The sequence below is a fragment of the Dermochelys coriacea genome, chromosome 15 (assembly GCF_009764565.3).
Source record: "Dermochelys coriacea isolate rDerCor1 chromosome 15, rDerCor1.pri.v4, whole genome shotgun sequence".
NCBI classification, from domain to species: domain Eukaryota; kingdom Metazoa; phylum Chordata; order Testudines; family Dermochelyidae; genus Dermochelys; species Dermochelys coriacea.
This window is the reverse complement of record NC_050082.1, coordinates 9,059,154-9,083,481: the sequence shown is the minus strand read 5'-3', so window position 1 is coordinate 9,083,481 and position 24,328 is coordinate 9,059,154. Positions and strand designations below refer to the sequence as shown.

The 24,328-nt window shown below is 46.6% G+C and overlaps 1 long non-coding RNA gene across 1 annotated transcript in view; it reads right to left on the bottom strand.

Annotated features, from left to right (window-relative positions):
* The window catches only part of LOC119843768, a 75,287-nt gene extending 51,683 nt beyond the window's left edge, over positions 1-23,604 (bottom strand). The window contains exon 1 of the long non-coding RNA XR_005289047.2: positions 23,085-23,604. This is a non-coding gene — a long non-coding RNA (uncharacterized LOC119843768). The remainder of the gene's footprint in view (positions 1-23,084) is intronic.
* Positions 23,605-24,328: the final 724 nt, after the last annotated feature.

Genomic DNA, 24,328 nt, shown 5'->3' with positions numbered 1-24,328 from the left:
CTCCCTTCGGCTTCTTGAGATAAATTCTCTGCATACAATTAGCACTGCCAGGTGCCCACATTTTGCCCTCCCTCATCCCCTGTCCCACTCCTTCCCTGCCTGGCCCTTCTTCCCTGCTCCAGGACTGCTTTGAGACTGCCAGCTCCCTTACCCACATGCTAAGTGCAAGAGACACCAGCCCCTCCAACTCAACCTCTAGCAGAGGCTGTGAGCACTGAGCGTGTGTGTCACACTCCCTGAGGCTCTCAAAGGGAAGGAGGGTTAGGAAGGGAGAACTTCCCTATGTATCATCCACTCTCACCTATGGAAGAGCAGCATTCCTGGACTTCAAAGGGCAGCTCCTGGCACTTTATATTAGCCTTGCTGTGTAGGTAGCACTCTCTGGGTATAATGCTAATCAGGGAGGTCCCCTTGCAGATCCCCTGAGGTTAGCTCTCTGAGGCCAGGATGTGGTATAAATAGAGTGGAGAAATAAATCCCATAAATAGAGTCTAAATATAGGCCTTGCTGGACTTCACACTTTAAGGGAGCTGGTGATGAGAGATGAAAGGGCCACAAGACACTATATTGCAGCTGGAGCAGTCTGCCCCTTTGTGCCAGTCTAATGTCCTTTAGAAATCTCTTTCCAATTAACACACCAGTTACGTACCCACCAGAATAGATAAATTAAACCTTTGGTTACCTTTTATTCAATACTTAGAAAAAGAACAAGAACATTCACTTGCAAAAAAACCCAAAAAAGTGCACCCATCTACTTTTTTTGAATATTAACATTTGACAGACATAACTGGCCTGTTAAGCACGTATATAGAGATTTCACTCAATTTTAATACAATCACTAGAAACATGGGGGCTGTAATGATGCTCACTCTGTAGTAAAACACCCCGTTAAATAGAAATCGGATGGCTACATTCCTGTATGTGTCTGAACAAAACCTACCTGTTTTAATATGATATTTACATGGCAAGGATTTGTAAATTTGTTAAAAGTTCCAAGATACGTAGTAAGAGAAAAAACTCTTTCCAGATCTTCCTGTAGGAGGCAAGGGTTCTTCTCTGGAAGAGTTGCTCCATGCACATACACCCAGACAGGCCTCCAGTCCTATCAATCATGCTTCTGCCTGGCTGGTGCCAGCTACTTGGGCCTGCCCTTCAAAACCCCGCCCCCACCCCCACTACCCCATGCTGCTCCGGGACTGGTCAGAAGGGCCGATGCAGGGGGAAGCCATGCATTTTCCTCCTTCCATCAGGAGACAATAAGGATCAGTAGTTTGAGTACAGGAGATCTGGGCTCTGTCCCCAGCTCTGCTACTGACCTGCTGTGCTAAGTCACTTAACCTGGCTATTCCTCAGTCACCCTACCTGTAAGATGGGGATCAGAGCGCTTACCCCCCTCTTTGTAAAACACATGGAATAATACAGCATCAGTGTTTGCAGCTGTGTTGCTGAGAATTCCCCCAGAAATAGCCCACGCCTGCACTCCATCAACAAGGATGTCTCTCTCTGCCTCTCACTGCAACCCATTTCCCAGCCCCTTCCTGACCGCCTGGAAAGGGGACTTCCTGGAGAGCAAATGGAGCAGATGCCAGCTGAGCCAACAGGACTCAAATGCCCCATTTGGTGGCACTGGGAACGCAGTGAAGGATGGTAGCATTGATGGAGTCAGGCAGCAGATTATTCCGGTCTCTGTAGAGAAGTGTTATTGTGGGATCAGGAGGAGGATTTACAACATGGTGTGGTGCCTGCAGGACACTGGCCGAGGCAGTGATGAATCCCCCCCAGAGATTTCAATTGGATACAGCATTCCTTGGCCTTCCCCATGCTGAACTGCTGTATTCCACCTGAGAGTCGGCCGCATTACAGTGACAGAAGAAGTTTGTATCAGTTTATAAAGTGCTTTAGGAAACACTTAGGGGTGAAAATCATTAAAATGGAAGCTGTATCTGTATTGCTACAAAGACTATGGCCGCTTGACTGGGGACGGGTGTCTTTTTACAGCTAGTTTAGATGCGATTCCATCTTCACAGGATGCACTGCAACCCAAGTCCAAGATGCCAGACCTCACTGCGCCATGTTCAACCAGAGATGTAGAACCTTCATCTCCAGTGTAAATACCTACAGTTCCGGTGATGCTAATGGAACTGGGCTCACTTCCACCAGAGCTGAATTCGGGCTGTAAGGTTGCACCTTCTGCGACTGGGAGCTGGTTAGCAGCATGACTCAACTCCAGTTCAGTCTTAAAGCAGGCAATTCCAGCAGGCCAGCCTGCCCAAACCCCTCTGCAGTCTGTTGTAGAATGGCTGCTGCCTCCCTCTGGGCTCTGCCAGGCACAGATGATTTCAAAATCCTCTAACACTCTGTGAAAGAAGGAAAGGTACATGGGCAAGAGTTAAAGCTACAGAGCCAGAGCAAGCAAACCCCTTTGATGGGGGAAATCAATGCCAGGCATTTCACTAGCCTCATCCAAGGAGGAGGAAAAAGAAAGCAAAGCCGATCTGGGCAGATGGCAGTGTTTCTGAAGAGAGCCAAGTCTCCCAGGAGGGAGAGAATGTCGGAGAACAGGTCCAGTCATGCTGCAGCCAGCAATGCTCCAGCAAAGCTTAAAACCAAGGATTGCACCAAAGCTTCTCAGCAGGTTTGGGGCCTTGAAGTCTGTTGACTATGTACATGCCTTTAGAAATGAAAAGCAGATGCCTGGGATGGGAAAATTGTGTCTGTTTTTCCCTCCTCCCTGCCTTTCACAGGCAGATTGATCTGAGGGAGCAGGATAGGGCTGATAAGTTCTGGCTCAGGAGGTGTCCACATGGATTAAAACCAAGGGCAGCAAAAGCCCAGCGAGGGGAGGAGCCTGTCTCAGTTTATGTGCAAATTCAGGGTTTTGTTTTCCCGTTGGTTCCAGTCGGAGCCGTAATAGGGAATATATGCACTCAGATTGGCCCTTGGGCATGTGAAGTGCCAGGTCATGCAGAACTGCAATGCCCAGCTCAGGACTCTGTACTTAAAACTAGCCCCACAGTTACCTTTGCTTGAAGACAACCTGCTCTCCTTCCCCATACCTTGCTGCTCACTGGTTGAAATTCTCAGGTTGATTAGCCCACACAGTCAGATTTATACACAGATGCATTATGGGATCACCCTGCTGTAAAGAAGCCAATGCATCTTGGAGCCTGCATTAAGATCGTTGCTCAGGGCTGCAGATACAAGGGTTTTGGGACTCAAACATGTATTAAAAGCAAAAGGTGAATATCTCCATGTAGATTCAGCAGACAGGAAAGGAGCAGGCCATGAAAGAAAGAATAAAATTCCCTGCCATTGCTTGAAAGAGGTATTGCAAGAGCGAAAGCTGTTCTGACAAGTTAAAACAGACCATTTGTGCCCACTGATATATTAAGCTTGCTTTCTTTCTTCTCCTTTGTATCCTAAAACAGTCTTCAAAAGCACATGGCACGTCTCAAGAGGGAAATACCCCACTGCAAGGCAGGCTTACCACCAGGCTGTGAGAAGCTTGTTACCAGAGCAAAAGGCTTTCATCTCTTTATGCTATTTCCATAGCACTCACACCAAAAGGAAATTGCTGCCTTTTATTTGATACAAAGGTCATCTTCTCTGCCAAGTACTGTGGCCTCAGAAGAGGCTGGTGGCCCTTAATCTTTTGTTCTCTTCTTTTCCTGTTCCATTCTCACCTCTCCCCAGTATCACGTGTATTATAGTAGCACACACGGGTCCCAGTGTGCTAGGCACTGTGTAAACTCAGTGAGAGACAGCTCCTGCCCCAGAGAGCTCACTGTCCGCTAGACAAGGCGGACAAAGGGCAAGAGACTTGCATTTTGGTTCTGAATGACTTAGAATCATAGAATATCAGAGTTGGAAGGGACCTCAGGAGATCATCTAGTCCAACCAAGGTTACACCAAGTAATGGCTTCACAAACTACCAAAGAGACCAACAAACTGTTCCAGTCTGAGAGAATCAAACAGCAGCCAATATAGGAATCCGTGGGGCCATGACTCTCTGGCTTGCTTCTCAACGAACATTGAGGCAACCAGCAAATTCACCAGCTTTCTAAAGGAAAGCAGAGAGAATGGAAGAATTTCTGCAGTGCTATTTGTAGCACAGCTTGCTGTCATCCCATCTAGGAATTTGATTGCAGAAGCTGTGCAGAGTCAGAACTTGGATGGAGAACTAACCCCCCTTTAGATGTTGCTGGTGACTGAGTAGTGCTATTTAATATTTGCTCAGCACCAACAGTGCACTTATCTTGCCACTCTACATGGAGGAAGATGTAATCCCTGCCTCCAGGAGCTTACAGCCTGCAGCGGTTCTGTCTGGAGCATTATGTTCTGGGAGAGCTATAGCAAAGCCATAAAAAGAAAAGGAGTACTTGTGGCACCTTAGAGACTAACAAATTTATTAGAGCATAAGCTTTCGTGAGCTATAGCTCACCTCAGTTTGTTTAATATAAGGAGTGCCATCTACTGGCAGGTAAGAATATGTAGTATTGTTCATAAATTAGTGGGTTCAATCAAGTTGTTATACACTGAGAACTGTGGTGCTAACTCTTGTGATTTTATCTACTATCTCAAGATATCTGATGTTTAACCCAGTGCTTGGAGATGAGTGATTACAAGAGAATCTCATCTTTCATTGATAAAAATGAATGTTGCTGTGAAGAAAAGCTTGGAAAATGTGACCCCTCCTGGTTCACTGACCCGAAGGCAAAGAAACAGAATCCAACCTCAATTTTGAAAAAAAAAAAAAAAAAAATCTCATGATTTGTGAAGACTGTCTCTTGATTTTCAAATGTTTAGGGTTAAGAACATAACAGCCATACTGGATCAGACCAAAGGTCCATCTAGCCCAGTATCCTGTCTTCCAACAGTGGCCAGTGCCAAGTGTCCCAGAGGGAATGACCACAACAGGTAATCAAGTGATCCATTCCGTGTCGCTCATTCCCAGCTGCTAGCAATCAGAGGCTAGGGACACCAACCCTGCCCATCCTGGCCGATAGCCATTGATGGACCTATCCTCCATGAACTTATCTAGTTCTTTTTTGAAGCCTGTTATAGTCCTGGCCTTCACAACACCCTCTGGCAAAGAGTTCCACAAGTTGACTGTGCATTGTATGAAAAAAAAATAACTTCCTTTTGTTTTAAACCTGCTGCCTATTAATTTCATTGGGTGACCCCTAGTTTGTGTGTTATGAGAAGGAGTAAATAACACTTCCTGATTTACTTTCTCCAAACCATCATGATTTTATAAACCTCTATCATACCCTCCCTTAGTTGTCTCTTTGTCAAGCTGAAAAGTCCCTGTCTCTCCTCATATGGAAGCCGTTCCATACCCCAATCATTTTTGTTGCTCGTCTGAACCTTTTCCAATTTCAACATATCTTTTTTGAGATGGGACGATCACATATGCATGCAGTATTCAAGATGTGGGCGCACCATGGATTTATAAAGAGATAATATGATATTTTCCATCTTATTTTCTGTCAGTACTGGCAGCTCCTCACTCGTGGTATCTCATTGTGGTAAATGGGATGCTACTGAAATCTCCTGCTGACAGGGGTGGAAGAGTGATGGGCTTCACAGCTGGAACAAATTTTGAGGATGAATTTGAATCAGGAGAGGGAGGCTGCATAGGTCACACATTACTAGATTGTTCTCTGCTTTGATGTGTCAGGTGACAGACAGGTGAGACCAGGTATTAAGGTACCTAGAAAGAGTAACAAAATGCCACAGCTTCATTCCATATAAGCAACCTCCCAACAGCTCTTAAAATAAAGTGGCTGGGAAGGTTAGAGACCAAGACAGGGAGTCAGGGCTCCCGAGTTGCCTTCCTGACTTGTTCTTGGTGACCTAGGACAAGTTGCTTAGGTCAGAGTCCTCAAGAAGGGCCATTAATTTTTGCCCTACTCTATTCCAGAAGGTCCTGATTTCCAGAAGTGTTGAACACATACACAGCTCAAGGAGAAGTCACTAGCAGCTGAGTGCTCGCCGGGTCTGAAAATCAGGCTCCCCAGCATCTGTTGGCTTCCAGCACTAGGGGGTACTTTTGCAAGCTGAGGCCTTAACTTCTCCGGGCCTTTGTTTTCCCCTCTGTAAAAGGAGAAGGATGCTGACCTACCCCATAGGCAGGGCTGGAAAGCTTTAGTAAAGTGCTTGGAGATGCTTGGGATGTGCTGTACAGCACACAGGGCTGACAGCATGAGCCTCTGTGCTGATAACAAAGAAACGTGTGGATAACAGCAGTTTCTCTGCAGCTGGGAGAAGCTCTGGGGGCTTACCATGCTAGCCACTGTGAGCTCATGCTGCCATGTGTATGACAGGTTTCTGGCTCCCTGGTATAACATGGAAAGTGGCAGTGAGGCTCCGGACTAGCATCTTTACACATGGTTCACAGTTGGCAGCTGTTTTCTCTGAAAACAGGGATGGGAGGAAGGGGATTCACAAGCGACTTTGGCAAGCGTCTGTTTAGGTATTTTCCCATTGCGTCTCCAGTGTTAGGGAGTCGAGGTACTTGGCCAGATGTTCTGCCTCTGCAGAGAGAAGCACCATAGAATATTGGGGTAAACCACTGGGCAGATCATGGTCCCAGAAAAGGAAAGGGGGAGTCTTGCCAGTGGTTTCAGAGAGCAGTGTTTCAGAAAACAAGCGAATTTCTTCTAAGAGGAAGAGTCCAACCAGGAGGAAAAAGGGTAGGGTGGATGAGAACAGTCACTGCCCCAACCTCTCACATTCTTTACCCCACGGGGCATTGCTCAGATCACACAAGCGAGGGGTCAGCACAATGGCCCCAGCCTAGCCCTCTGAGATTGGCTGGGGTGTTCCTGCCTAACAGAATCTGATTGCTTCTGCTTTGCAGATCAGGACTGTGGTGTCTTTACAGAGCATGGGGTGGGGGACCAAGACTGGGATACAACTTTCCTTTCCCTACCCAAGCCAGTGCCCAGGGGTTCTGCATGTCCATTGCCATAGCTGATGTCATCTGCAAACACCTAAAGCAGTGCAAAGATTACAGCTCTCTGCTCTGGGAGTGATGCCAACATCAGGGAGGCAGTGTCGCCTAGTGGATAAGGAATTGACTGTGACCAGGGAAACCTGGGTTCTATTCATGGCTCTGCCACTGGCCTGCTGGTGACCTTGAACAAGTAATTCCCCCCCACTTTGTGCCTCAGTTTCCCCATCTGTAAAGTGGGGATACTGATACTGACCTCCTTTGGAAAGCACTTTGAGATCTGCTGATGAAAAGATCTGTGTGTCGCTATTATTAACTGCTGCAGGAGGAACACAGAACCTCAGGGGCACAAAGATAATTTCTGCTCGCCTAGAGAGGCAGACATGAGAGCTCAGGCACAGGACTGGGAGCTGAGAGTTCCTGGCTCTTCCATAATTTTGCTGTGCGGCCGCTGGTAAATCAGTTTCCCCATCTATAAAAGAGGGCTGGCCATATTTATCTGCTTGCAATGGAGAGAAGAGTCTTAACAGAATGTTTGCAGACCATGTGAGCATCCTCAAGTACAGAGTAACCAAGCATGAGGTTAAAAAATGCCTGGGTCACTTCTAAGCACACAGGTTTTACTGTTCGTGATTTGAGATCTTGAATGATGTGTGTTTGCTTTTTTTAAAGCCACTTTTCAATTTGCTTCTAGCCTAATCAGTACTTCCCCTCCCCCCCGGCCCAACAGCATGTGCTGGGGGGAAAACACAATGCAGCCCAGTTAAGATAAATACCTTAAAGCTGGAAAAGCCCTGTTAGATCAGTCAATTTCTAAGATTCAGGAGCGGCGGGGGGAAAGAAAACGCCAAGACAGATTAATAGGTCAGTGATTCCACTGCAGTTTAAGAAATAAATATGGTACATACAGCAAGCTATTTCCTGCAATCCAGCCTCTTGTATCAGAAGTGGAAGGGGCATGTTTTCTAACCCAGATCTCTTTTGGCTCCTCCATGGGGACCAGCTTTCCCCTATACCTGCCCCCTCTGCTCCCAGCAGCCCAGCCTTGACTGCTGTAATGATGTGTTTCACTTTATTGACCTATTAGCTGCCACCTGCTTGGGATGCTGCCACAGCAGATTTGCCATTGCGTAAGCAGCAGCAAAAACATCCAACCCCAAATAAATTGTCAGAGGCCCTGGAGCAGTATAATTAATCACATGGTTCTTTTGGGGACGACACAGGTGGGGATGGGAGACAGAAAACCAGAAAGTGGCATCACAGTGCGACTCCAGAGAGGGCTCAGGATTAGAGATGCCCTCATGCTCAGCTAACACTCATATCCTTCCCTCCTCCCCACATAGCGAGGGTTTATAGGCAATCTGAAGAGGAAGGGCTAGAGGCAGGATAAGCCAGCATGACAGAGTCAGGAGAGCTGGGTTCAAATCTCAGTTCTGCCATGTGACCTTGGAAGTGTCCCTGCATCATGTTGTACCCTCAGCTGTAAAAGGGTAGGAAATGTGAGGCACGTTTTGATCCAAAGGTAAGTAATAACGTGCACAGGTGCAAATGCCAAGGAGAATCAGCTCCCTTGTACTTGTGTTCTTAGATGCCTATTCAACGTCTAACAGTCAGATCCCTCCTCCCCTTACACAGTCCAGGGACTACCTAATAACATCAGAGAAAGCAAGGGAGACAAAGATTCTCATCAGGACACTCCAGGCCTCTGTGGACCATGAGCTGCATCCTGTCCAGATCCAACTGGAGAGAAGGAGAAGATGCAATTGCTTTGGGTGGAAAACCCTCCCAGCAAACATGATCCTATCTTAAAAATACATCCAAGCACTGGCAAGTTTGGGGGCTGTTTTTCAGGAGGCGCTCTGACACATCAGATAGTCTCAGCAGGGATTGGGAAATACCAAATCAGGAGCAGACAGTGCTTTCCTGGGCGTCATCAGCAACTGACTGCATGGCCTTCTTTGCCTGCGTTTTTGCTGCTTTGCAGTTTTCTGAATGATGGCAGCACCTTACCATTGGGTGTGAGATACTACTTTCCTGAAGGGCCCAACCAAAAGCAGGGCCCCATTGTACTAGGGGCTGTACCCCTACTTTATAAGAGATGGTCCCCGCCCTGAAGAGTTAAACTAGGTAAGACAGAAGGTGGGAGAAAAAACAAGACACCCCCCTTCTACAATTACAGCACTGAGGCACAGCAAGGTGACATGGACTTTCCCCAGGTCACTCAGTGAGTCTGTGGCAGAACCAGGAACCTTCTTCCTCATGCCTTGATAATGTTCAGGACTGACACTGGCAGCCAGAGAGGACTCTGCTGTCCCTGATTGGATGGAAGCAGTGGTGGGAAGGGGAGAGACTGTTGAGACCAGTCAGAGGGCTGGGGTGAAGTTAATTCTAGGCTGATCAAAGCCCCATAGGGAACAGTCCTGCACTGGGACAAGACAGTTGGACCTAAATGACTGGAGAGGTGTCCCCATCTCAGTTCTGTAGCACTGGAGGAGTTTATGCAGGGAGCAGAGGATAGGCAATCTTCATGGAACCCCCATTTCATGCTGTGGGGCACCAGAAATATTCCTTCATGCCCTGTAAGAGAACAATGTTGTGAAAGGGATTTCAGGCCTGTGGGAAAGAATCCTGGGACTTGCTTGTACAGAGACATGGAGATGGAGGAATGCCACCTTCATATACTTCTCTAGGCTCTTTCATCCAGGAATCTCAAAGCACTTTGCAAAGAGGAGATGGAGACGATACTATTTACCCCTTTTACATGGGGGAAAAATAGAGGCACAGGGAAGTTAAGTGACAGGGCCGAGGTCACAAAGCAAGTCTGACAAAGCTGTGAATAGAGGTCAAGTCTCCTGCTGCCAAGTTCTGCGCGGTAGCCACTAGGCCACACTCTTTCCCTTGTTCAAAGAAGATACAGAGCATTCTGCACATATTTTACTCTGAATGTGGATTGTGGACATTTGCCCGGAATAGTCAGTCACTAAACCAAACCAGGAGAGCGTCAAATGACAACATTCACAGGCCAGCAAGCAAGGAAATGCAGCTCATTTGGGGAAAGGCTACAATTCAGCAGTCAAGGTCACAAGCTGATCTCTGCATGTTACAAACAGGTGGCTGGCATCTGTCACCTGATGCCCCAAATCCCTGCAGTCTCTACTTCCCCCAGGAATCCAGCCACCATCTGAAATCTCAGGCCAGCTCTCCCTCAAGCAGTAGGTGAAGCAGTGCCTCAGCTTTGTTTTTCTTTTAAACTGACTGCCTAGAAAGTATTTTGGTTTTAATTTATTCTGCAGACTCACTCAGTTAAACAGCACTCCCAGTCTAGACAAGAACCATCTTATTGTCAGCGAAACAGATTCACCCTGACATCCTCTGGCTTGTTGTGAAGCTGTTGCTATTCTGGAGAAAGAGAAACAGCTAAAAGCTCCCATTCTGATGGCTTTGAAATATGATTCCTGTCCACTCAACTTCAAATAGACACCCAGCAATAAATCTTGCCATCTGTGGCTTGATATTGCTCTGTCTTAGGAGCCCACATGGGTTGAGAAGGGGGTTGGTGCTGGAGATTGCTTAGCACCTATGCAGCTGGACATCCCAAGTGCTGTTTGCAACATCTTCCCACCTGAGATATAGGGGTTCCACCTCATACTCTGGAACGTTGCTTTATATTTCAAAATGCCTGATTAGGGTTGAAAGGGCCAGAGAGCTCTGGCTTGTCTGGGGACTATCTTTTAGAGATCCACGCATGCCAGATTGCAAATGAGGAAGGCCATGGAACTGCAGCTCCTGAACTCAGCAGAGCAGCTTCTGCCTTTCCCAAGCACCATTTATTCACCTGGGGGGAGCTCAAAGAAACCTAAAAGGGACACTGTCATCCTGAAGTTTAATCAGAAGCCTCTTTAGGTATCACATCTGCTCCCACCTTCCTCTGCCAGTGTTTACAGGGTTACATACGTCTGATTTTTAAAAAGTTCCTCACGCCTCCCCCTGGGGAAGAGCAGGGGGAATGGGCTGAGCAGTTTCCAGCCTTTGAAATCTAGCTAGTTTCACTGCTTCCCCGTGCACCGTCAGAGAAAACAGCCCATCAGAGAATCATATTGCCCCCTTTAATCTCTCTGGGATCCTAGGTGTCATAAGTAAGGCGTACCACACCCAAGGCCAGCATTGTGGATCATTTCATCTCCTCCTCCCCCGTTAACTTTGCTACCTGCCCATCACATCTAGAATGGGTGGAGGGATTTCCCTCTCTGCTGATGAGGCAGTCCCAGCTGTGCACCACTGGGAAGGAATGCACAGCCTGTGAGACTAAGCATGATGCCCCAGGGGCCCATCAAAATGTTTTTGGCCAACAGGCATTCCAGCGCAGGGTGGTGGGAAGAGATTTCCAGGTAATGGCTCCTCCTGGTGGCAAGTAAACGGTACTGAAGTTCAAGCTCAGCAAGTGAGCCCGGGTGATGCAGGGAGGAAAAATCTGCAGGCGCAGTGAAGAAAACCTCTGTCCTCAGTGCTAGGCTACTTAATAAAGAAGGAAACCTGTTGGGCCATAGCCTTATGCCCTGTGCTGCAGGGGGCCTACCCACAGACCAGTTAACATGGTGATTGAATTGTCACAGCCTCTTCTCCAAGGACTTCTGACACCTTGAAATTTAGCACAAAACCCTGGCTGCCGCAGCGTCCTTTAAACCTATGTACTTATGTTTGAAACAGTAATCCCCAAGCACTGGGAGGCAGTAGGATCCTGGGTACTACAGAAGGGAATGTTACAGAGTAATAAAGAGTGATCACAATGTGCCACGCCAGCAGTGCAGATAACACCTTGTGCTGCCAAGCCAGAGACATGGTCTCAAATGATAGAGACCCAGCTTCTGACTGGGATGCAGGGATTGGCAGTACTGGGCAGGTGGAGCACTTTAGTGGCACAAGATAGAATACTTTGTATTCCTCATTAGCACTGCCCCATGGCCAAACATGGAAGTCAGTTTGTAAGAATTCTACAAGTTTAAAACACTTCATAGGACTAGGCTAGTTTTCCCCTACATAGCCTTCTTACCCCAGCCCAGTACTAAAATAACCCTTTAATATCCAAAAAGCTGCAGCTGAAATGGACAGTAAAGGTTTTGTTAGAATGGGACTGGGAATCAGGACAAAAAAGTCAACCCAAGCCAGAGATGGCAAAGTTGTTGGTTTTTTTTAAAAAGGTGCCTCAGTTTTCAGAGCCCTCAGTATACAAGGGAGCAACTTGGCTAGCATCACGACCAGCTGCCTTTGACTTCCCTAGCCCTATGGATCAGGTGCCCACTTGGCAGCGTGGTGAACTGGAGGTAGCCTTTCCATAGGAGACCAAGCGAGACTTGAACCCATGATGGGAGTCAAGCACCTTAGTCACTTGGCCACTACACCTCAGTAGGAATCCGAACACCTGAGTTCTATTCCCAGCTCTGCCACTGTGTGACTGTTTGCAAACGAAAAAATGGTTTCCCTAACTTCCAGCCCTGCAAACTCCCTCCCAAATTGAAAGTCATAGTGGGTTCTCCCCAACTGCACAGTAAAAGATTCTGCAACCAGACAATCACTAATAACCCCAGTGAAAGCTGCATAAACAGAATAGAATCTAGTTTCCTCCTGAGAACCCTGGAGAGCTAGGAGAATAAACCCTCTTTTCCCCGTCACTAAAGCAAGCAGACTAGAGTCTGAATACACCCAATAAGCTGATCTGTTCAGTAGTGTGGGCTGTTTTTACACCCAATAAGCTGAGCTGTTGAGGAGTATGGGCAGTTTTCGGACCATAAAGGCCCTTTCATTCCTCAAATGCCAAAAAAACCCTCAGCAATTCCTTAACACTAAACAGTCTATACCACACTCCACACATCTGTATAAATGGGAACAGCATTGCTGCAGTGTCTTGCTATAAATCCCATGCAACTCTTTACATAGAGGGAAAGCAGCACTGGCTATGAAATATTCTAAATCGGAAAATGAAAGTCAGGAAGCAAAAGGGTTTCGAGTGGTCCCTTTTCTAGAAAGCCATTAGAGCCTGCTCCTAAAGTGTACCATCATTGCTACTGGAGGTGCAGCTGGGCTGGCATGGCTGCTAGCATTAACCACCCACCACTGTTTAAACTGTTAGCCAAGCACCAGTGGAAGGTGATTAGACACTATACCAATGAGGACAGAGAGAGCACAGGATGGACTAGGATAGCACGATTAGATAGTGCTGGTGTGAGAGTGCTGATGGTGCACTGCACTAGCCCTCACCCCATTGCCACGACTGGCAGGGACATTAAGACAAAACAGCATAGACAAGGCTTATTAGTCAGGTGCTTCCAAGTTCAGTCACACATTGGTTTCACCTGGGCCTGCATTTCCCCACTAACTTAACATGTACATGTAATGAGTCAATGAGCTGCCCAATTGCAAAATAAACGTTTGAGAAGGGTCAGTGCAATTACAGGGTAAATTGAATGTTTACTTGCCACATGATAACAGCTGTTATTCACAACAGTATTGCAGACATTTAGGAGCTGAATGTACCTCTTCCTGGCAGACATGCCATGTCCAACTCTGGTCCAATAGAATTTTCCTGCCTGGACCATGAAGCAGCAGCTGCACTGAGTCAGCTTGCAGTGAGATCTGTTGTAACCAGGTGGGTCCACCAGCATTCACCAATAGCTGGGCACTGGGCTCCAGACCTCTGTTTTATCCCCATCTCCGCCCCTGCCTCCTTCGTTAAGTTTCAACCTCTGTCTCAGAGTTTCTCCATCTGTGAAATGGGACTGGTAATATCTTCCCCCGCAACTCTGTGCCGTTCAGACCTTTGTATTCAGATGACTGCAGTGTGTTCTCCCATGGAGCATCACTTGGAGGCCACCTGGAATTCTCAGCTACTGCAGATGGAATCTCCTTTTACTGACACTTCCTGGATGTTAGTGGTGGAAGCCTGAGCACTCTCTATGCTCAGATTCAATCGGGGAAACAGGTGACCTTGGGACACAAGCAAGACACATTTTACCCATGCTCATGGAGCTTGCAGGAGGGCTTTTAGCTAGGAGCCTCTTTGGGTGTCAGTGTGGATGGTATTTAATGAACTTGGGTTTAGCAGCTATGTACACATGCCTGGGCACTGCATTAGGTGTTTCATTTATAACAAAGGGGCTGGAATTGGTTTATGGTCCCTGAGAAATGCATGAGCCAAGGAGTTTCTAAGCTGTGAACAGCACTGTTCAGCTGTGGGGCAGTGTGTGTACACAATCCAGTCCTAAACCTAATCATTTAATTTACCATAGGAGACTCAAACTAGCATCAATTAACATTTCCCAGCCCCAGAACAAAGACATGTTTTTTCTGGAGATTATGTTGATTAAATCATCAAGTGCCACAATCCCCACAACAAGGCTGCAAGAGACATAAGGAAATATAGATATCACCTTCTAAGCCACAGCAAGGAAGTGTAAATTCACCTCCCAGTGATATACTGGCTCACTAGAGATCATGTATTTTACGCACACATACTTCCCAGGAAGTAGCTGCTCTGATCAAACTGGTATAATATTAAGGGAAAACCAATCGCCAGTTAAAAATTGAAGGGATACTGTCAGAGGATCTTAAAAGCCACTTAGCTTTGTGCCACTGTCATTAAGGGTTTGGCTAAATACACAACCCAGGCCTTTGAAATTAAAGATGTGAAGTTCTGGAATTGAAAAATTCTGCCGTTCAGAGCCCCAGACAGGGAAGACAGAGCGGGATGGATTTCTCAGGTCACAGAAATAGACAAGCCATCCAGCTCCAGACCCCCACACAGCTCTGGCACCTCAAAAACCTTCTTAAGGTCTCAGACTCTCTCCTCCTGCTCCCTTTCAGCCACCACTCACAGCCTGGATTCCTTTCAACCACTCCATGGACATGGCCAATCCCCACAGCCCCATAAACTACCACCTTCAGCTCCAGGACCCTTGGAATGCAAGGGCGGGCCTTGAAAATAGTGATCGCAGAACACAGCAGGCCTGTGTGCTCAGCACAAGTGGCCACATATGCATTACCCTGCTGCTCTGGTCACTATGCTGAACTTGGTCTAGTAGGAAGCTACAGTCTTGGACCCAACCTTCAAAAACCTTGCTGGACTTAGTTACTGTAAAGGCCACTTCTCAACCACCGCTCAAGCCTTGCTGTGACAACAGGGCTCATCTGGGATGACGGAACTGGTGGCTGCTGAGGGTACATCTACATAGGGACAAAAGACCCATGGTACAGCTCAGTCTTGAGGGGCTCGGAATCCGGGGCTAAAAACTGCTGTGTAGACATTGAGATGGAGCCTGAACTCTAGGACCCTCCCTGCTCACAGGATCCCAGTGCTCAGGCACTAGCCCAACCCCAAATTGTACACAACAATTTTTGAACCCCGGAGCCCAAGCCCTGCAACCCTGAGTCAGCTGATCTGGGCCAGCCACGGGTTTATCAGCCCGGTGTAGATGTACCCAAAAGAGGAAAGTAGCAGTAGCCAAGGGGAGCTTTCCTTTCACCTGGCCTTGGGGCAACAGAGCTCCCACAAGGGCTGTATCACCTCCACGACACACTGCAAGCCCCATCTTCTTGGCTCCGCTCTACAAAATGGCAGACTCGCTGGGCCCATCTAGAACTGTTCCAGCCTGGTTTATGGCCTCACCAAGGTCACTAGCAAGCTCCCTGTAGCAAACCCTATGAGGGCCATCCGATTTACTCCATCTGGCTGCTGCCTTCAAGTCCCAGTGATTGCTCCCTCTTCTTCCTGCAGCTGTCCCATGGGTGCCCCCTCCTTCCTTGCTGACCCATCTCAGCCTCTTGGGTAACTCCTTCGCCCCTTCCCCATTGGCCTCCTCCTTCCCCCTCAGGCCTTAGGGCACCTCATCAGCAGCTTCCATGACATCTGCACTGAGAACTACTCAGTCATTCCTTCAACTCACAGCCCCATGTTCTCTCTCACCTGCCACTGCCTCAGTTAATCCAAAGCAGAATTACTCTGTTCCTGGTCTGTCCGTTCTCTCCCCATCTTCATCACCAAATACCAGTCCCAGAACCTTCCCAATCTTCAACTGCCCCATATCCAGCCTGCTAGAAAACCTATGGTTTCCTCTCCATATTTCCACCCCTCCCAGGCAAGCATCCCACTCACATAGACCAGGATCTGTGTCCTAGGCTCAGTGTTCAGAGAGCAGGGGGAGCTGTTGGATAGTGGTTTCCAGAGAAGAAGGCAGAGAACTACAGAGACACCCTGCAGGACCCAAGCTGTATTACTGTCCCTCCCAGGGACTGGGGGAGGGGAGGAAAAGTTCCTACAGCCCCAGACCTGTGACTTCTATTCAAACAGAGTCACCCTGCAGCACTCCCAACCAGGGACTGCAGTTCCATGGTTTCAGAGTAGCAGCCGTGTTAGTCTGTATTCGCAAAAAGAAAAGGAGTACTTGTGGCACCTTAGAGACTAAAATTTATTAGAGCATAAGCTTTCGTGAGCTACAGCTCACTCCATGGTAGTCACTGATCAAGGTGCTGGTGACTTGTTGCACTCGATAGGGGACTGAAGCTACATGGCAGGTGCTGTCTAAGGTGCTGCTCATCAGTCCTGCTCAGTGCCCCAGAGGCTAAAGCAGTGGTCCCCAACGCAGTGCCCGGGGGCGCCATGGCACCACCGGGGCATTTGTGTGCCTGCCTAGTGACACAGTGCGACAAGTAGTGCCCAGCAGGAGAGAGAAGCCATGGCCCCACACCTGCTGGGGACAGAGAACTCCGGTGCTGCAGGCTTCTCTCCGCGCTGCCCAGAACTGCCACCAAAAAAGCGGCTTGGACTGCCACTGCCTGAACTGCCAAAGCACAAAAAACCCCAAAACCCCGCCTGAACTGCCAAAGCAGAAAAAAAACCTGCTTGGACTCTGCTGCCCCAAGAATGGATGGAATGCAGCCCCTTAGCATGGGATGCCCCAGGCATGTGCTTGCTCCACTTGTGCCTGCCGTGTATGTGAGTATTCTTCTGCTGCACTGATACTGCTGTTTTCTCGTGCTTTGCGATTTATTACTTTAACATTTTGCCCCAAAATGAGTGGTTCAAATAAAAGACAATGTACATATTATTTCAATGCAGAGTGGGAAGGATCCTATTGTTTTATTGAAAATAAAGGGAAATGTGTTTGCTTATTGTGCGGTGGTACTGTTGCAGTGCCAAAAAAAAAAAAAAATGTTGAAAGCCATTTCCAAACTAATCATGGCTCTTTTGACATTAGCAATCCACTTAAATCTGAGTTAAGAAAAAATCAACTCAAATCAAACCTATCTGCCCAGCAATCTGTTTTCACTAAACAAGTGGTAAATTTAAGAGTGCTACTATTGCTTCCTTTAACATTGCTCATCGGCTTGCAAAGAAAAAAAACCCTTTCAAGATGGTGAATTGTTGAAGGAAACATTTTTGACTGGTGCTGATTGCCTGTTTCAAGGATTTCCTAACAAGTGTGAGATTGTCGGCAATACAAGACTTGCAGTTATCAGACAACAGTTATGAGGAGGATACATGCAATTTCAAGCGATATGCCAAGTCAGCTAAAGGATGACTTGGAACATGTGACTGGTTTTCACTGCAGTTCGATGAGTCGACAGATATCGGATACAGTGCAGTTAGCATTTATGGTGAGGCTGATATTTATTGACTTCACCGTAAAAAAAGTGTTACTAAAAGTATTGCCTATGAAAGGGTGAACAAAGGGTGAGGACATCTATAATTTATTCAAATCATATGCAACATCAATTAGTATGCCACTGCACAATCACCACTGATGGGCACAAGCAATGATGGGCAGCGCCAATGGATTCATTGCACTCTGCAAGAATGAATCCTTTCCAAATTTTATGTCTTATCATTGCATTATCCACCAAGAAGCTTTGTGCATCAAAGTTTACTTTTCAACACGTCATGAATGTCATTATTAAAATAATTAACTATTAGAGTGAAACCTTTGCAACACCACCTTTTTAAGGCCCTGTAGAAAAATGTTGATGATAAACAATCTGATCTTATCTTGCACACAGAAGTACGATGGTTGAGCAAAGGTAAAGTTCTTGCATTTTTTTAAAGCCTAATTGAAGAGGTCAAAGAATTTCTGAAGTCCACAAATCAGAACTTCGAGCAACAAGATGACTCCAGCTGGTTAATGGACTTGGCTTTTCTTGCCAACATCACTAACAAATTGAGCATTTAAAATCTTGAACTCCAGAGAAGAGACAAACATGGCTCAAACGATAGGCTCTGCAAAATCATTCAAAGCAAAACTGATCTTGTGGATGTCACATACGAAGATGAAGTCTCTCGTACATTTCCCAAGTATGAAGAAAATGGTATGTGACAGTGATTTTAACCCATCACCATTTGTTATCCACATTCAAACACTTCTGGAACAATTTGAAAAGAGACTTCAACATTTCACCATCATTGAGCCTGTAGCTGCTTTTCTGGGGAATCCTTTTACTTGCCAAATAGAAGTAACAGAAATGGCTACATCAATTGAGAGTCTCATTCAGCTAAGAACAGAAGACATGGAACTGGAGGTTTTGGACCTTCTAAATGATATTGGTCTAAAATTCTGCACAGATGAAAACTTTTGGAATCTGACCGAAAAAAGTTTCCTGCCTTAAATATAGCATACAAAATAAAAATCTTATTTTGGTTTCACTTATCTATGCAAAGTTCTGTTTTCAACTATGAACATCATAAAATCAAAATACAGATCTCGGCTTACAGATGCCCATCTTTATGATTGCTTAAGAATGGGAATATCATCCTATTCTCCCAACTACAAAAAATTAGTTGAAGAAATGCAATGCCAAAAATCACTGACTATAAGAAAAGCCACATGAATTAATTATACCTATTTTCCATTAAATGCTGATGAGTGCGTATGATTAACTTGTGTTTAACTTTTTTTCATATTTGTTTATCCAGATAAAAGTAACAATAAAAGAATATTTTTAATTTACCATAGATAGCCAGTTATGGTTAAGAAAGAATAAATATATTTGGACCAAGCAGTTCAACAATGTTTTATATATAGGACTGAAATATTACTAGCCTCACTTTCTGCTACAACTAGTCTAAATTTTTCCAAAAAAAGCTATCAAAAAATAATTTTACTTTAAAATAAAATGAAAACAGATTATATTTATTCAGTAAAAACTCCTGAATTTTTCTTACAGGTAGATAAAAAAAAGAGCAAATTCACATGGTGTGGTGAAAGAGTAATTGCCGAATAATTTAAGTAATACCTTTTACATGTAAAATTACCTTTTTTATCTTATGGAGTCATATTACGCAATATTAAATATGATGGTTTTCGTATTATTTAAATGTACAAATACAAAAAAAAGCCTTGAAAAAAATTGTTGATGCCAGCCACACTCTTCTGAAAACATGTGTGCAATTGGCCACAAAAGGGTTGGGGGCCACTGGGCTAGAGCTTTGTCACTCATACACTTCTATGGACACTGGTGCTGTAGCAGCCAAAGTGCCTCATGATCTGTAATGCAATTGTCCTCACAGCACCCCTGTGCGGGAGGGAAGTGCTCCTATGCCCATTACGCAGATGGGCAATGGAGGTGCGGAGAGTGACTTGCCCAAGACCATTACAGGGAGCGAATGTGGTGGAGAAGGGAACTGAAGCCTGAGAATCAGGAGACATGGGTATCCCACTAACCACTGGACCATCCTTCCTCTCTTTAAGGGAGATACTTCCCCAGATTTCAGCTGCTGCTTTTTTAGCAACAAAGGAAGAGGTGGCCAGAGCCAGGGAGCATGCGTGCACTGCTCTGCTATTTTAAAGGAGGACTCTTATGATCCTCACACGGTACACCCACCAGCTCAGTCTCTTCACCTTGGTTATTCTCTCTGCATTTCCAGTGCTTAGTCCACCTCCTTCCCCTTCCTTCCCTTAGTGCTTCCTCCCTGGGCCTGTCCTTAGCAAAGTCAGCCACAGCAGTGCTGCCCACCTGCACAGGCAGCCCCCATTCTTCTCTGAATCACTATACTTCTGAGTCAAGAACAGCATTTCCTCTTTCCAGTTCAGCCCTGTTAATTGATGCCAGAGAAAATGAGCATTAGAAGAGACACTCCTGCTGTATTTCTGTTGCCACATGACAGAGGAGTCATTTTTGTAACCACTGTCAGTTCCTCCTAGCAAATACATGGAAATCAGCTTGACTCTGCTTTTTGTGACTCTGATTATAAAGATCCCTTTTTGTCTCATACTCACAGGGGAAGATCCAGGCCTTGCAATCCAAATGAGAAGCATAAAATGACTGGTGGGGAATAGAGATCCTCTCTCTAGCAGCAAGATGCAACTTTAAGCAAATGAAATTTCTCAGCTTACTGCCACTCATGCAATAACAGTTGAGAGAGCAGGCACCTTGCCAACCTGCTATACAAATTCATTTGTCTTCCCTGAAAGTTGGCTCTGTAAATACATGCAACTAACCATGCCCCTTGTTGGGTCCTCTGAACGGACTGGGCCTAAAGCCACTAGTCTCTTTGCAAGATATAAAGGTCCCAGTCCTTTAGCTCAGAGGAAGTAGCTGACTCAAACCACCCATGTTGTCTAGCTCCGAGAGGGAGACAAATTTTTAGCATGGGTTACATAGCCACAGATCAAAAATCAGGTCACACCTTCTCCCCATGTTTGACCAGTCTTACAATTCCTCCCCACAAGACTGTTCAGCCCACACCCTTCATCCTCTGTATCCCCAGATATTCCCATCTCCTTTAAAGCCAGGAGAGGTAATGAGCCAGCAGGACCCCCCTCTTGACTCCTTTCCAGCAGGATAAGCTCCTGAAACCTGGGTAGCACATTTCAGGCAAAGCCTGTTCCCTTGTGGGGGATGGAGGGAGAAATACTCATCCAAGGACATTTTCCAGCTGCATTTCATAATTCAACCATGCTCAGGTATTTTATGTTTAAATTAAATGTTTTTATCTGCCAGTTGTAACGATTGTTTGTATAGCGCTCAAGGGCCCTTGGCGGGAGACTTTAGAAATACAATACAGATCCCATTGAAAATGAAGCTTTTTGAATTAGAAAACCTCCTTGAAGTCTGACAAAAGAATCTCATTATGAGGGTGACCAGTGGACAGGAGTTCAAGGCTGAGATGACAGGAGAAAATCACATAAGAACAAAGCAAACACAAGGAATGCTTTACACTTTGGCCTTAGAAACAAAACAATACACACGCAGCAGATTATACATACTGTCTTTTGAGGCAGGCCACAATGGAAGAGAGCTTTGAATCCAGGCTCACGTGTCTATCCAATCAACAATGGTAAACTTATTAGAAGAAACAGAGTTTAGTGGGGGGGGAAATGAAACAAAAGATTTCACCTCCTGGTTTGAAGGCTTATAGTGGTAAGTGCGACTGACTGGAGTCAAGGCTCCTGGTTTCTATTTCTCAGCCTCTGAAAATAACATGATTTACCCAAGCCCACATGCAGGGTAAGCCCTCTGCCTCAGTGTCCCCCATTGTACATATGTGGGCGGTGCCCCACACAAGTAAAATGCTTTGAGATGCTCAGATGAAAAGCACTAGAGATGTGCTAAGCATCTTAGGAATTCTTTGAACTGAAAACCAGGTTCATGGAATGAGGAGAAATAAAGTGTGAAAAGAGTTACATTCAGCCAGAAGCAGCACAAATTTTTTTCTCTTAGGCAGCTCGGATTACAGAGATGCTCAAAATGCAGTTGTCATCTAATTTGGTTTGGCTACTTCAGAGGGAGTGTGGAGGAAAGACTCCTGTCCCTGTTCTCAAATTTCAGGGCTCTAGTTTTTGTTTCCCTTTGTCTGTGCAAGGGAACAGTTCAACCCACGTGCACGCAAACACACATACACACATACACCCCCCCAACCAAACACTGAAGTTCTCCGAAACAAGGCATTCTCAGCAAGCTTTTTGCAACAGGAGGGAAAAGTGAAAAGACAAGTTTGCTGATTAGCCACATTTGACAGTCAGTGCTACAAGATTGGAAGCTGCATGCAATTGCACTCCAAGAAATACCACAGCTTTTTCAATTATTCTTCATCATTCCTATAGCACTACAAGTGTGTCCAATTATTTACAAAGCATAGGAGATCTGTTCCCTGCCCTGAAGTCCTTTCAATTTAAAATCCAAGCCCAGAATCCCATCTCACCCAGAACTGCATGGCCTAGTTTTATCAGACTCCACAAGTATAAAATTATTTCCCTCCCCCCCCCCAAAAAAAAGGAATTAAATTTCACACCAATGCTCCCTATCTTTGTGATACCATTTTAGACCAGGGATAATCCATTTGATTGGCTGAAGTGAGGGGGAGGGTCAGAAAGCTGGCAATAGATTGCATTTCAACATGTGCCTGGCACATCTCTATTCTGAGCTTCACACCTCTTCACTTTCATTAGTATGTGCTGCACAAAGGCTGAGAACTTCATTACTCCTAAGTGAAACATCTTCAAACATGTCAAAAACACTTGTCTTCAGTGAGGTCCTGGTCCCTGACAAGCAGGACGTTCTAAAGAGAAGCCCCAAGCTAGCTTTCCCTAAGCAAACGTGCAGAGCTTAAGTTTCAGAATGGGAAAGAACACATCCCTCCCTTTCTCGGTAAAAATGAACACCGGCACAGCCATGTGGAATTACATCAAACGGTCCCATCAAACTAACTTACTTGCCAAGAACAAGCCTGACAAATTCTCAGTACAGAGGGAGGTTGTTTTCTCTGTGTGTGTGTGTGTGTGTGTGTGTGTGTGTCTGTCTATCTATCTCAATCTCCCCTCTGTTTTTTTCCACCAAATGCATCCAATGAAGTGAGCTGTAGCTCACGAAAGCTTATGCTCTAATAAATTTGTTAGTCTCTAAGGTGCCACAAGTCCTCCTTTTCTTTTAGGGCAAGGAACTGCTCCTCTGAATTCAGGTAAGACTGAATGATCTCTTTAGCCATACCACCACATGATAAACACTCACACTCTACCAGTCCTGATAACAGCCACCTTTGAAGATAAAGGGTTTGAGTATTCAGGGAGAGGAGCATAAAAAGACCTAGGATGGATGGTTGCCCTACCTCAGCTGTTGGCCAGACAGGAGTGTGAAGGGGGACACTCACCTCCTATCAGCAGGGTGTGATGTTGTGATCTCTCTTCCCGCTCCTGGCACCCCCTGTAGCATGCTGACCTCGCTAGACAGGTCTTCATTGGCTCAGCCCTCCGACCAAGTCATACAGCCAATAATGGATGAACCCCTTCTGGGGTAGCAACGAGTTCAACAAGCTGTCAGCCTCACCAGGGTTTTCAGCCCCGTTTGTGGGCCCTTTAAATTCTGCTTTTCACATGGGCTTCTAAAGGAGCCTTGTCCCCACCTCAAGGCTTAGGCCTCTTTCCCGGAGGGAGTTCCCAGGCCTGTCCACCACTCAGGTCCAGACCCAGAGACCGTATCCACAGAGCCACCTGTTGCTTCCTTTAATTAGCTGCTGCTCTTTTCCCTGGGCCTCTTCCTATCCAGTCCCTTTATCTTCGCTTGTTACCTCAGGGTTACAGTTCTCAGGGTCTCTCTCCCCCAGGGCCAAGCTCCTGCAGGCCAGGCCAAGCTCCCTTCCTCACCCCTCTGGCCCCAGCCAGGGACTGGCTGCAGCTCAGGCCCTGCAGCTCCTTTTACGTCAGCCTGCTGGGCTCTGATTGGCTGCTTCAGTGCAGCCTCTCTAAGCCGGCCTGGGGCACCCACCTTCGCTGCTCCTTCCTTCCGCGGGGTGCGGTAGGACTGCGGGGCCTTCAGCAGGGAGTGCCAGGTAGAGGGGCACCAGAACAAGGGGGGCCAGGGGACCATGCCCCCCCCACTTTTTACCAGCCATAAGGGCGAGCAATGGGGAGAGTGGGCAGAGAGGACCGAGCAGTGCGGGAACTTGGGGGGAAGAGGCAGTGTGGGGGTAGGGTCTTGGGGGAAGGGGCAGTGTGAGGGTGGGGGCTCGGGGAGGTGCGGGGCAGGGTGGGGCCTCAGGGGATGGCGCGGGGGGGCAGGGCCACACTTCAGGTGTTTGTGTCCCCCATATTTTTAGGGTACTTCCACTGCTCCTGGCCCTGTATACCCTGTCACAGGGAGGAAGTATGTTGAGACCAGACAGTGAGTAGGGAGCGTAAACATGCATCTTGGCTTCAAAAGGGCAGGTTGGAAAACGCTACATCTGGCCCAAAATACAAACACTTGTCTCCTCATCAATGCAGGCTCCCAAGAGCACATCATCCCTCTATGCTACTCACGCTTTCTCAAACATAATGACAGGTTTCAGAGTAGCAGCCGTGTTAGTCTGTATTCGCAAAAAGAAAAGGAGTATTTGTGGCACCTTAGAGACTAACA